This window comes from Terrapene carolina, unplaced genomic scaffold, assembly GCF_002925995.2.
Source record: "Terrapene carolina triunguis isolate 2854851 unplaced genomic scaffold, T_m_triunguis-2.0 Scaffold247, whole genome shotgun sequence".
Classification (NCBI taxonomy): Eukaryota; Metazoa; Chordata; order Testudines; family Emydidae; genus Terrapene; species Terrapene triunguis.
The window spans coordinates 7,933,866-7,947,319 of record NW_020664598.1 but is presented as its reverse complement, the minus strand read 5'-3'; positions in this window follow the sequence as shown (position 1 = coordinate 7,947,319).

The window sequence follows — 13,454 nt, the reverse complement described above, 5'->3', positions numbered from 1 at the left end:
TCGCTCCACCCGAAACTTACCAGTACCCAGCCTACACACCAGACTTCGGTACCAGCCCTCTTGCCAGCGCCTGGCCACCGGGCCACTGGCCAATGCAGTGGCAGTACTGGAATCCTTGGGGTTTTCCCCCAGTACTGGTCGCTCCTTCCCACCCCACCTCTCATACTTGGTGGTGTCAGGAAGGTGAGCTCCCATCTCTTCCTATCTGGCAACGGACCTGACTCCGGTACCGACTCTGGTGCCAACGTTCAGGAAGTGGCCCCAATGGACATGGTGGAGGGAGGAGGAGGAGGGAGCCCCACCTCTGGCACAGGCCTCCTCCTCCTCACCCCCGGATGAGGCAGTTGCAGGCCCTAGTAACCCGCTCCCAGGAGCTCCTGAAAAGGGTTGCTGTGAACTTGAGCCTGGAGGTTGAGGAGCTTAAGGGTCAGCAGACAGCCTAATCCACATGCTGGCTGCAGCTGCTCCCTCCAGAGTGCCTTGCCCGTTAACGAAGCGGTGATGGGCCCCGTCAGAACACTGAGGCAGACGCCATCTCTCCCCCCACCACACCTCAAAAAGGGCAAAGAAGAAATACTATGTCCCAGCCAATGGGTTTGAGTACCTTTATTTGCACCCCCACCTCAGGGTCCCTGGTAGTGTCGGCGGCGAATGAGCAGGACAGACAGAGGCAGTCGAGTGTGACCCCCAAATATAAAGAGGCCAAGAGACTGGACCTGTTTTTGAACGTACGGTTTATTTGACGGGCAGTCTCTAGTTACGTATCTCCAACCAGCAAGCCCTGCTGGGGAGGTACGATTTTAAGCTGTGGGACTCATTGTCCAAATGTAGGACAGGAGTCAAGGCAGAAGTTCACAGCCATCCTAGAGGAGGGCAAAACTGTAGCCAGGACCTCCCTCCAGGTGGCTCTGGATGTAGCCGACTCAGCAGCCAGGACTATGGCATTGGCAGTCACCATGAGGCGCTGTTCGTGGCTCCAGTCCTTTGGGCTCTCTCACAAAGTGCAGCAGTCCACCCAGGACCTCCCCTTTGGGGGCACTTCCCTGTTCTCGGAACAGACAGACTCGAAGCTTCACAGCCTCAAGGATTCAAGGGCCATGCTTCGTTCCCTGGGCCTTTACATGCCTCCAGCTTCCAGGAAGTACTTTAGTTCCCAGCAGCCTCCCAGGTTCGTGGCATCTCCCGGGCAGGAGCCCTACAAAAGAAAAGGGAAGGGTTATAAGCTACGCCAACCCCTTCCTCCTACCTCAGCCTTCCAGTTGGGTTCTCATAGACCTTTTGAAGGTCTGCCTGAGGGCAATATACCAGTCTCGACTCCATGTCCATCTTTCCTTTTGTTTTTGGCCCACCTGTTGCCCTTCAGCCCAGCATGATCATATAGAACATCGGACTGGTGGGTACTGAGTACGGTAACTGTCAGTTACACCCACCAATTTTCATTTACCCCCTCCATCCCACCCCTTGTGCCCATCCCTCTCCAGGGACTCCTCTCATGAGCAGCTTCTCATCCAAGAGGTGCAAGCCCTCCTATGTGTGGGGGCTGTAGAGGAGATTCCTCAAGACTTGAGAAGGAAAGGGTTTTACTCCTGATATTTCCTAATCCAGAAGGCCAAGGGGGAGGGGGGTGTCTATGGCCCATCCTGAACCTGTGTCACCTCAACAAATATTTCAAGAAATTGAGGTTCTGTATGGTCTCCCTGGACTCCATCATTCCCTCCCTGGATCCAGGAGACTGATATGCCACCCTCAACTAAAACAATGCTTATTTCTACATCTCTGTCTTCCACGGTCACATAAGATTTCTCAAGTTTGTAGTGGGTTAATGCCACTAACAATTCACCGCTCTTTCTTTTGGCCTATTGCCAGCCCCATAGGTCTTCACAAAGTGTATGGCCGTGGTAGCAGCCTTCCTCAGGTGTTGAGGCGTGGAAGTCTACCCGTACCTCTACGACTGGCTGATCAAAGGGCAGTCACAGGCTCAGGTGCAGCATGGTATCAGTACAGTCCAGGCCACCTTCCAGGCACTGGGTCTGTTAATAAACAAGCAGAAGGCAACTCTGGTCCCCGTTCAGAGAATAGAGTTCATCAGGGCAGTGCTTGACTTGACCCAGCCAATGCCTCCCTACCAGAAGCCTGATTCCAAGCTATGTGGGACCTGATTTCCAAGGTCATCACGATCCACCCAATACAGGTCTGCTCGGGTCTACCTCAGATTACTGGGACACATGTCACCATGTACCTACATGGTTCAGTATGCAAGGCTATGCCTCAGACCCCTCCAGATATGGTTGATGTCAGTCTACTCTCCAAGCAAACACCACCTGGACTCAGTATTCATGATTCCACCTCCAGTTCTCACTTTGCTGGCCTGGCGGAGAGACCCAGGATCCATAATGGAAGGGATACCTTTTGCTACCCTTCAACTATTGATAACCCTAGTCTCAGACATGTCAGACCAGGGGTGGGGAGCCCACCTTGGTACTCTCAGGACCCAGCGCCTCTGGTCCCAGGAAGAACTCTCCCTGCATATAAATGTCAGGGAACGCTGGGCGGTACGCTTGGCTTGCCAGTTGTTCCTTCCCCAGATCTCAGGCAAAGTGGTGCAGGTCCTGACGGTCAACACTGCATCAATATTTTACATCAGCAAGCAGGGAGGGGCTCGATCTTCAGTCCTGGGCCAGGAGGCCCTTCGGATGTGGGATTTCTGCGTGAAACATGCCATTCACCTTGAGGCGTCACATCTCCCCGGAACCCAAAACTCACTAGCAGATCACCTCAGCAGATCCTTTTCCTCTCTCCATGAGTGGTCTCTTCACCCACAGGTCATCAGTGTCATCTTCCAGAGATGGGGGCCTCTGCAGGTGGACCTGTTCACCACCAGATAGAACAGAAAATACCATCAGTTCTGTTCACTGCACAGGCACAGCATAAGCTCCCTCTCTGAAGCCTTCTTGCTCTCAAGGGCATACAGCCTGCTGTACACCTTCCCACCAATCCCCTTGGTTCACAAGGTCCTTCTAAAAATCAAATGGGGCAAGGTGAAGTTTATCCCGAAAGCACTGGCATGGCCATGCCAGCACTGGTTTGGCACGCTTCTGGACCTGTTAGTGGCAGCTCCACTTGTGCTCCCACTCCTCCCAGACTTGATTTCACAAGACCACAGCCGGTTGCTTCACCCAAACCTCGCCTCCCTGCACCTGACTGCATGGTTGCTGCGTGGCTGAACCCTGAAGAGCAGGCCTTCTTGGATCAGGTTTGACAGGTCTTACTAGATAGTAGAAAGCCTTCCACCAGAGTTACCTACCTGGCCAAGTGGAAACATTTGACTTGTTGGCCTCCGAATGAAATCTCTCTCCATCCTGATCTTCTCTTCAGTCTATCTTGGACTATCTGCTCCACCTAAAGTGTCAGGATCTGGCTCTCTCGTCTATTAAGGTTCACTTGGCAGCCATCTCCACCTTCCACCCTCCACTGAATGGCAGATCAGTGTTCTCCCATGAGATGATGGTCAAGTTTCTGAAGAGGCTGGAAAGACTCTACCCTCAGGTTCATGATCCAATCCCCCCATGGAACTTAAACCTGGTCCTGATGAGGCTCATGGGACCCCCCCTTTGAGCCGTTAGTATCATGCTCCCTGCTGCTTCCCTCTTGGAAGGTCACCTTGCTTGTGGCAATCGCCTTGACCAGAAGAGACTCTGAGAGCAAAGCCCTGATGTCGGAACCCCCTTACACGGTGTTCTTCAAGGATAAGGTCCAGTTGCACCCCCACCCGGCCTTCCTGCCAAAGGTGGTGTCGCAATTCCACAACAACCAGGACATTTTTCTACCTGCTTTCTTCCCAAAACCTCGCAAGACTGCTAAGGAACATCTGTTTCATACGTTGGATGTTAGACAGGCCCTTCCCTTTTATATTGAGAGAACTAAGTCCTTCCAGAAGTCCACACAGCTCTTTGTAGCAGTAGCGGAAAGGATGACAGGGCTACCTTTGTCATCCCAAAGAATCTCATCCTCGATAACCGTCTGTATCCGAACTTGCTACAAGCAGGCAAAGATTCCACCTCCTGCTATCGTGACCGCTCATTCCACAAGAGCCCAGGATTCATCAGCAGTGTTCCTTGTGCAGGTACAGATCCAGGACATCTGCAGGGCCACAACCTGGTCATCGGTGCCTATCTTCACATCCCACTATGCCATCAACCAACAGGCTTGAGACAATGCTGGTTTCAGAAGAGCAGTATTACAGTCAGCATGTCCATGAACTCTGAGCCCACCTCCAAAGGTACTGCTTATGAGTCACCTAGCCTGGAATGGACGTAAGCAAGCACTCGAGGAAGGAAAAAATGGTGGTTAACCTTCCGTAACAGTTCTTCGAGATGTGTTGCTCATGTCCATTCCATGACTCATCCTCCTACCCCTCTGTCGGAGTTACTGGCAAGAAGGAACTGAGAGGGCACGGGGCTAGTGGGGCCCTTTACACTGGGGCGTATGGCCAGAAAGAGGGTGCTAGAGCTGGCCAATGGATACCACTGAGGGAAAAATCTCCAGCAACTGTGCATGCGGCATGCACATACCTGGCATAGAATGGACGTGAGCAACACATCATGAAGAACAACACTTGCGGAAGATTAGTAAACTTTGTTTCATTTGTTAGTGATGGGAAGAAATGAAACTAATAAGTAGTGCTTTGCACCTTCGAAGTGCTTCACAAGTCACTCTCCTACCACACCTGGTAAGTCGGTTTTGTAAGTATGATCCCAATTTTACATCTGGGAAACTAAATCAGCAAGGCCCAAATCGCTGTTGTACTGGTGCAGAGACACCCCCCCTCTCCCCCCGAGGAGAATGCTCCCCAAGGTTGTGGCTGGTGAGGGCTGGCTTGGCCTTCCTCACAGGTTAGAGCATCCCTGAGGCTGGTGCTGACCTAGATCCCTAATGCAATGCCCCATAGGAGTCAGTCTACTAATACAGAATAGCTGGAGTGTAGGCACACCCTGGCTCCACCGCAGAATAAAATCCTGGGGGAGGATGGGACAGAGCTGGCTTTATACCTTCCAGAGAGGCCTCCTACATCAGGGTCATTCTCTAACGGGAGTTCAGGGCTGCTTTACAGCCCTGTAATTAGTGCAAAGAGGACATAAGAGAGGGATGAATTCCCCCCCTGTGCACACAGTTCTAATGTCAGCTGATGACTCCCGTGCTATGACTGGGCTTCCTCAAAACAGACGTGTAATGACTTGTTGTCTAATTGCTGAAAGAGATGTAATGTTCTAACAATACTTGATGATCTTAGGGCTTTCCTACGGGGTACTATGGTGAGGAAACTGGGCCATAAAGTTTTCATTCCATTCCAGCTTCTTTACTTCTTCCTGACCCCCAAGAATACTACTTGACAAGGACCACAAAAGGAGTCAGTTCCACAACTGGGATCAGAACTTTGCAATCCCTGGGCACCAGACTCGTGTTTGCCCTAAAACAATGCCTTACATTGCCCCAGAAGTCAAGCGTACCTGGACTACCAATACTTTCCCTAGTTAATATGCTGAATTGACATCTCTACCAACCCTCTAAGCTGCCCCTGACAAGTCACCACTGTTGGGATTTTGAAAAGCAAGCCAGTACTGACCTAACTCTGCTTCCCTTTAAGTCCATGGTGAAACTTGGACTTCAAGGAGAGCAGAGTTAGGCCAGTTCTAAGTGCTTTTAAAAATGCTCCCCAAAGTTGTTTTCAGCTCTCTGGGCAAGCTGTTACTCTTGCTATCATTCTACCTATAAAGAATATGCTACTGCTCTTTCCCAAATGCTGCTACCCTTTTTTATTTACATACATTTATTCAAGCAGGTACCCTCCCTTGTGATGGTAGCGAAGATGTTTGCCGTGTATTTTTCGGTAATAGTTTCATTTCTGCCTATAACTTTTTTTCCAAATCAGGATCCAGGACTGGATTGTATGTTCTGAGTGGTTGAGAATTATCTTCCTGCTGTTTACAATGCTGCTCCCCTGCTCTTTCAGTGGGGTGAGTTCTTGGGAAGTAGTTGACACTGCATGTGTGTCAGCATTCCAAAGGGAATGTACGATTTATTGTCCAGGAAACCCAGTGAAACACAAAATACGTTTTTTTTTTAAACAAGATTTCAAAATCTAGTCTTGTTTTACCAGGTAAAGGCAGATTCTATATTTCCAGTACAAATACCTCTTGGTGACAGTGTTAAGGCTTTATCTGATTTCCCGTAAGCTGGGAATTTAACTCCCTGCTCAGATCTGACCCAGGCAGCCACTGGCAAGTAATGAAGATAATTTGTGGACTCCAAGCACTCAGGAGAATGCGAGGGAAACTAATAATGACTTGTTGGCAGGTAAAAGGGAGAAAGTTCTTTGCAACCCAGCTGTTGTTGTTCTGCACCTGAGTTACACCCGGGACCAGGTATATTTTCTGTTTTTGTTTTTTATAAAGTCTTTTAGGTTTGTCTCCATTTCCCTTGTTAGGAGGAGGAGGAAAACTCACTGACTGAAGGCTACTCATCCCATTGCTGAACCACTTAATTCATTCCACTAATTGACATATGGTCTTGCTAAACCTCTTAATAAATAACTTCATCTGACATTCTCCAGCTCTGTCGTGGTGGATGCTGCAGGTACAAATAGCTGCTTTGGTACTATTTTAAATGTAAACTTTTTATTCTAATGGTAATTGTATTGTTTTTACTGAAATGTAGTTGCTCAGCCATAAAACAGCCTGGGTTCCTTTTTATTTACCTTCAACACTTGTTGCACCGGGTGGCCTGGACAACAGTCTTTCTAATGATACCAAACCACGTGTTCAAGTCTGCTTATCTTATCTCAAAAAGGATATAGCAAAATCGAGGGAGGTTCTTTGATAGGAACATCAATGAGTAGAGGGATGGAAGAGTGGTGACAGGAAGAGACTGAAAAGACTGGGACGGGTAGAGAGGGGATGAACAAGATGGAATATGATAAAGGTGTCCAAAATAATGAATGATATAGGGAAGTCGGATTAGGCAATTCTATATACCCTGTCTCAAGATGTAAAAGCATAGTGTGACTCAATGAATTGGAAAGGCAGCATGTTTTTAAAAGGGTTTAAAAACAAACGTTTTTTGTATAATGCACAATTATTCTGTGGAACTCACTGCCACCAGCTGTTACTGAAGGCAAGAGGTCAGCAGGATTCAAAAGAGGAGTATCCATAGATATGGATAACAAGAACGTTCACAGTTACCACAGAAAGGGTTAAAATAAAGGTTCTGCATTTTTAAGCTCAATATTTTCAAAAAACCGTGGGATCTTATTTTCATGTTAAACCAAGACAACAAACTAACAAATAGGCATGTGATTGCTGCCAGAAAGCCCCACCCTAGTAGAATGAGAAGAGAATAGAAGACAGGGAGAGGGGAAGCTAAGCAGCTAACTGGACACCTTGAATGGTCCCTTTGAATATGTGTTAACTACTTACCCTAAACATCTGTTCCATCCCCTATTCAGCTGTGACACTCTTAGTACCTTCCCCAGACCTGAAGAAGAGCTCTGTGTAGCTCGAAAGCTTGTCTCTCTCACCAACAGAAGTTGATCCCATAAAAGAGATGACCTCACCCACCTTGTCTCTGTACACCATATGAGGTAGCCAGCGGCCCCAGAGATTGATGAACGGTCTTCGAGACTTCCCCTCTCCCCCCACCCCAAAGTGGATGAAAATGGAAATGCTTCAGGCAGAAGTCTAAAATAATGATGTCATAGAATCAATGTCTGAAACTGAAAGATGAGATGATGAAATCTCCAAAAAGAAAGTGAGATCTGGATGAAGGAAAGCCCAAAAAGGATTAGGCCAATTCTTTAATAATTTGAAGATGAGCCAGGTCTCAGTAAGAAAGAAAACATATTAAACTACGGGGATCCATCATAAAAATGTCATGCCCGAGCTCTATCAACTGGCAAAAATTGTATTGGCAGTTGCAGCAACACAAGTGAATTTTTGAAAGAACACTTTCAGGCTTCAAATGTACCCTTTCATCACAGAGGTCCAATATGACAGACCAAATATTAGATGTTGTTCACTCATACAAATTGTTCATAAAAAATTTGTTTGATAACACTAAAACATTAGGAAAACTCATGTAAAATTAAAAAAATGGTCAAAAATCAAAATAGTTTCATTTTTTCAACTCCCTTTCGAATTTACTTTCACTAAGACTGAAATTTGATTTGAACCAGTTCACACTGGTAACCGAACTGTTTTTGTGGGGATTTATTGGTGATTTGATCTGGAACTGAACCCAAAGACATTGAATGCAACTGAACGCGACCCTGAACTGAACCAAAACAAATACCTGTTCAACTCCCTTTTAGCAACCACCTTCATCTTTGAGCTGGAAGTTCTGCCCGCAGGAGGAAGTATACAGTGCTCACATGGAGCATCACTTGCTGGGACTTGTCATCTCTGCAGAGGCAAACCTCTGGCTTAATTTAAAGAAGAAGGCCACTCTGGGCTCCATTCAGCTCTATGGGGGCTGTGTCTTGGCTATCCCATCCTGTACATAATCACTTGTGAACTGCATCCATCTCACCAGCACAGAAGAAACGCATTCATAGTAATTGCTGTATTGCTCTCTAACAAATTATTTCACTCTGGGCCATCAGGGATGGTTTCGTGATGCGTTAGAACACTTGGGCCTGATGTGCAGAGCTGCTCTGCACAGGTAGGTCCCACTGACTTCAGCTGGCATTCTGGATGCTCAGCACTTCTGAAAATCAGGCCAACATAGCACATTGCTCCTCTGCCTGCAATTTGATATAAGCAGGAGGAGTTTCTCCCCTGTGGATGCCAGGCCCCAACACTAGGAGGCCTGCCTCTGGCCAGACAGGCTCACTGGCCCTCACTCAGCCCCACTGCCTGATGCTTTGATAGCACACCTGGCCTTCCTGCTGCCTGTGCCTCTGAGTAATTTCTAAGGGAGCAGTTTCTGTCACCAGGTAACTGCTCCATTATATTTAGCTTTTCCTACTTTTAGGTCAAAGCTGACTAATCCCCCCTCCACCCCATCCCCTAGAAGCACCACAGGCTTCCAGCTACCCCTGCCCCAAATATTTATTCATACACCCGTGTGCACATCCCCACACCATGCACAAGGTTTGCACAGCAGCAAACATGGGCAGGCTCCAAAGATTGCTCATACTGGGGCGTGCAGGGCTTCAGCAGGGCCAGGAATTCAGGGTGGGGGGAACCTTGTTTGGTTAAACCTAATAAAACTATTTCTATTTTACAGTGTTCTAGTCATAACGTGAGGAAAAATAAACTCCGAAGTTGAGAGAAAGGGAGCAGCCAAACTATGGAGCCCTGATTCCACCTTGCAGCTGAGCAGGGAACCCCCAAGTAAAAGCCCGGGGCTAACCTCTGCTCTGGTACACCCATGTTTGTGGCGGTGGAAAAGTGATTGGCCCTGTGCTTGGAACTAAGGCTATGTCTACACTACAACATTATGTCGACCTAACTTTCGTTGGCCAACAGCCACTGCGGTTATTACATCGCTTGTGCATGTGCACACAAGGCTCCATGGGTCGGTGGTGTGCGTCTTCCCAGGAGCGCTTGTGTCGATTGTACTGTCAGCGTGAGGTATCGTGAGACGGCTCCTGAAAGCCAGTAACAGTTGAGGTAAGTAACGCAGTGGCTACACTGACGCTACGTCGACCTAACTATGTCAAGCAAGACTCTACACTGCTCAAGGAGATGGTATTACTAAATCGGTGTAGAGATGTGCTTATGATGGTGGGAGCCAGATTTAAGTGAAGACGCATCTACAGCTAGGTTGACACAAGGCAGAGTATGCTGACCTACCCTTGTGGTGTAGACCAGGCCTGAGTTAATGATGCTGTGGCTGCACAAGAAGGAACAGACCCTACCCTCAGCTCCCTCCCAGTTGTGCTGGCCCTAGAAGCCAAAGTCAGGGCAGAATTCCTTTGCCACTAAGGTAAGTCAGGTTCTGGATGGCCAGAGGGCAGGTCTGGCGGTAGAGGAGAGCCAATTTCACAGTGCACTTTGCACTGGAGAGGAGTCTCCTGGGGGCCTATGAGAGGGAGCTGGGACTGTGGCTGGGGGCTCACTCTCTGCTGCATTCACCTGCAGGCCTAAGGAGCAGCGAGCCCTGCAGGAAAGGGGGAGGAGAGCAACCCCATCACCTGCCCAAGCTGCAGCTCCCTGTTGTCCAGATGCTGGCTGGCAGCTGCCTCTCACATGCCCCGCCATCGCACACAGGCTGCAGCAGAGCTGGCCCATGGATGTGAAATTTTGACCATCTTAAAAAGGAGAAATCTTGGCCCCAATTTTCTCACCTCTCCACCCCTTTTTAGGACAGTTTCTGTGCTGATGGCCTTCGAGCTCAGTGCCCTCATTCCCAAACAGACACCCACAGGAGACAGGGCGAATGCTCCGAATGCCCCCGGCTGCTTATTGCAGCATGATCCCACTTTAACCCATCACGTGTTTCCTAGCACACTCTGGCAAGGACAAAAGGCATCCTTCCAAATACAGCTGCTGCAAACCTTTGGGTCTCTCTAGCCCCCCCGTTAGCCCTGATCAAAAGAAATGGTCAGTGTCTAAATCATAATTCAACCAGAAGGGAAGGAAAATGGCATTCTTTCAAAGGAGGGCAACAAAAAGCAGCTGTCTCTAAATTGTCAGATTCGACTTCCCCAAACACGTGTGAGTTCACTTCTTCTTTCAGGGAGAAACAGGGGATTTTGCCACTCTGGAGCAACCTAAAGCGACAATCCCCAAATAGTGCCCAGCAGAGGAAAGGTTTGCTTTCTCTGTGCTAAATGTTGCTATTGCAATTCGACCCTTGTTCCCACCTTTCAATAGACATAAACAAGCTGGACACAGCCAAGCTTATAGTTCTTATTTACACCACTATGGGGGCCACAGTCTGGTTTTACACTATACCAACCTTCCAGGAATTGCTGAGCCTACAACATTGGGATTTCTCTTTAGGACTCTCCAAATTCCCCCCCAAACAGCCGGATACAATATGCTCCTGTTGATTCTGTGTCCCATCACCTCAGTTTGTTTAACGTGTGCCTGATCCCAGCCTGCAATAGCCAACCTTTCCAGAGCTGCTCTGGAGCAGCTGCTGAAGCCTGTTCTGCCCCTGCTCCTAGGTCTTTTGGGGGAATGTTTTTGCAGCAGGCAGCATTTGTGAAACTTAACAGGCCAATTTCTTTACCTTTCCCGGAAGGGTTTTTCGATCTATCACCCGTTGCTTCAGACGCTATTTTGTCTCAGTCTTACCCCTTTTGCAACCTCTTATTCAGCCATACTTCACTTCCCACACAACCCCCCCTCGAGTTTTCCAGGTTTTGCTCCTCACTCCCAATCTTTGTGTTATTGTCTTTTCGGCAAATCTGACAAGTGTGTCAGCATCTCCCTTCTCTGCACCGAGACTTTTTGCATGAGTGCTCAGAATCCGAATAGGGACCAGCGGCAGCCGACTAGCAGGAACGCCTTTGTCTCCTTTCATCTCTTAATATGGATTTGAAGGTACTATGAAATGTTCGGCTTCCTGTTTAGCAGAAGCGCTGCTTGTTTTGCTGGGTTTTTTTTTTCCAGGGGAAGGGAAGGAGGGGGGAAGTCTGGGTGTAGGGGAGAGAGTAGAAAACGTTGGCTCTGTCCATGGTCAAAGTAATTCAGCTGTAATCCCCCTTTCTCTTCCTCTCCTGGAGCTCTATTCATATTCTAATCACAGCTTTTCCTTCCCTAAACCAGCCACTTTAGCAGAGCCCGAGCTTTGCACTTTTACTTCCACTTCCAGCACCTAGAACCGCCTGCAGAATAGGCAACTTTCTTTGCAGTCCTGCTCCCTTCCACCCCTACAACGTTGTCCTAAACATCGCAGGTAACATTTTGTTCTTTTCACGTATCCCGGGGAGCACACACACCCTTCCCTTCTTTCTTGGAAGCCCCATCAGGAGCTTCTCTTCTCTTACAGACTTGCACGTCAAGTGCATACAACTTATACAACGTGCCACCGCCCTGTACAACACATGCAGTTTACGTGCAGTCCCCGGCGAGCCAAGCAAAAATGCCTGGGGGTGGAGGGTGCCAGGGACACAAACTGGACCGTCAGCTCTGATCACGGGCAACTTTCTCCGTTACCCCTCCCCAGCCAAACTGAGCTTGCAAGGCCTGGGGGGAAGGCAGCGCAAGGCTCCAACTCCATGTGTGCCTGTGAATGAGCCTAACTTAACCCCCCCCCGGGGGGGAGGGGTCGATCGATAGGGTCTTTACACACACCGCAGAGCGCGCACCCAAATCTCCTGCTTGTTTGAAGAGCTGAGCCAAATTTGAGCTCAGGCTGTAATGAACCAAATACGTGGGGGGGGGGAGTGAAAAGGCCGCTGGAACTTTAAATCAGAAAAACGTTTCTAATGCTCTAACCGAGGAGGGAAGTCGAAGTGTTGGGATTGCGTAGATCTAAGGCCCCCCTTTTCGGAGGAAAGCTTTTCTTATTCAAAACAGCATCACAATGGGCTTCACATTGAGCCTTGCCACATCCCCATCTGACTAGCAGCCATTCATCAGGCTGGCTGGCCTATCAATGACATTTCTCCCATCAGGGCTCCTATAAAATGATGCTTTTTCCCATGAAACATCCGCAAACATTTTGACGGGTCTAGCTTTGCCCTGCTGGATTACTGAGTGTCCCTCTCTCTCTAACCTCCCCCCACCCTTCTCTCTTCCCCCCTCTCTCTGTTCTTGGTGTGCATCTCTGAGCTAGGGGATCTCCAGACCCCGGGACTTTGGGGCTTCTGTACTGCCCATGGGAAGAGCATGCATTGTGGGTTACTGGAGGAACCTGACATGGATTCCACAGGTTAGTCCAAGACTCGAGACAGCAGTCTCCCATTGCAGCCAAGTGGAGGCTATTCAACTTGACAGTGATCACGGAGGAAATATACTAGACTCTAATAGGGTGATAAGTTACCCGGCTTCCAATCAAACGTGCATAGGTTGTGTGTGTGTGTGTGTGTGTGTGTGTGTGTGTGTGTGTGTGTGTGTGTGTGTGTGTGTTTTCAGTTCACCAGAAAGAGCCCAAGAGGGGGAGCAAAAAAGTTGTGTTAAAATGTACAGGGTTGGCTGGAGCCCTGAGTTTACACTTGCAGCTGCGGTGCAGGCTGGATTTTTCCTCGGGATATGGCAAACTAATTTCCTCTCTGCCTTCAGTTTTAGGCAGTGACTAGATATGAGCGGAGCCTTTCCAGGGCAATAAATTACGGTATTAATAAGCAAGGGATTTTTTTTTAATGACCTCATCCAAATGGCGTCTTGTGGGAATAGCTAGAATTCAAGCCGGTTTGGAAAGGGAGTCCATCGCTGGGGTGGACTGGCTGAGTAGGAAGTTTTTCTGATTTTTTTTAATTCAAGGCAGGGTTAGGTGTAAAGAATGAA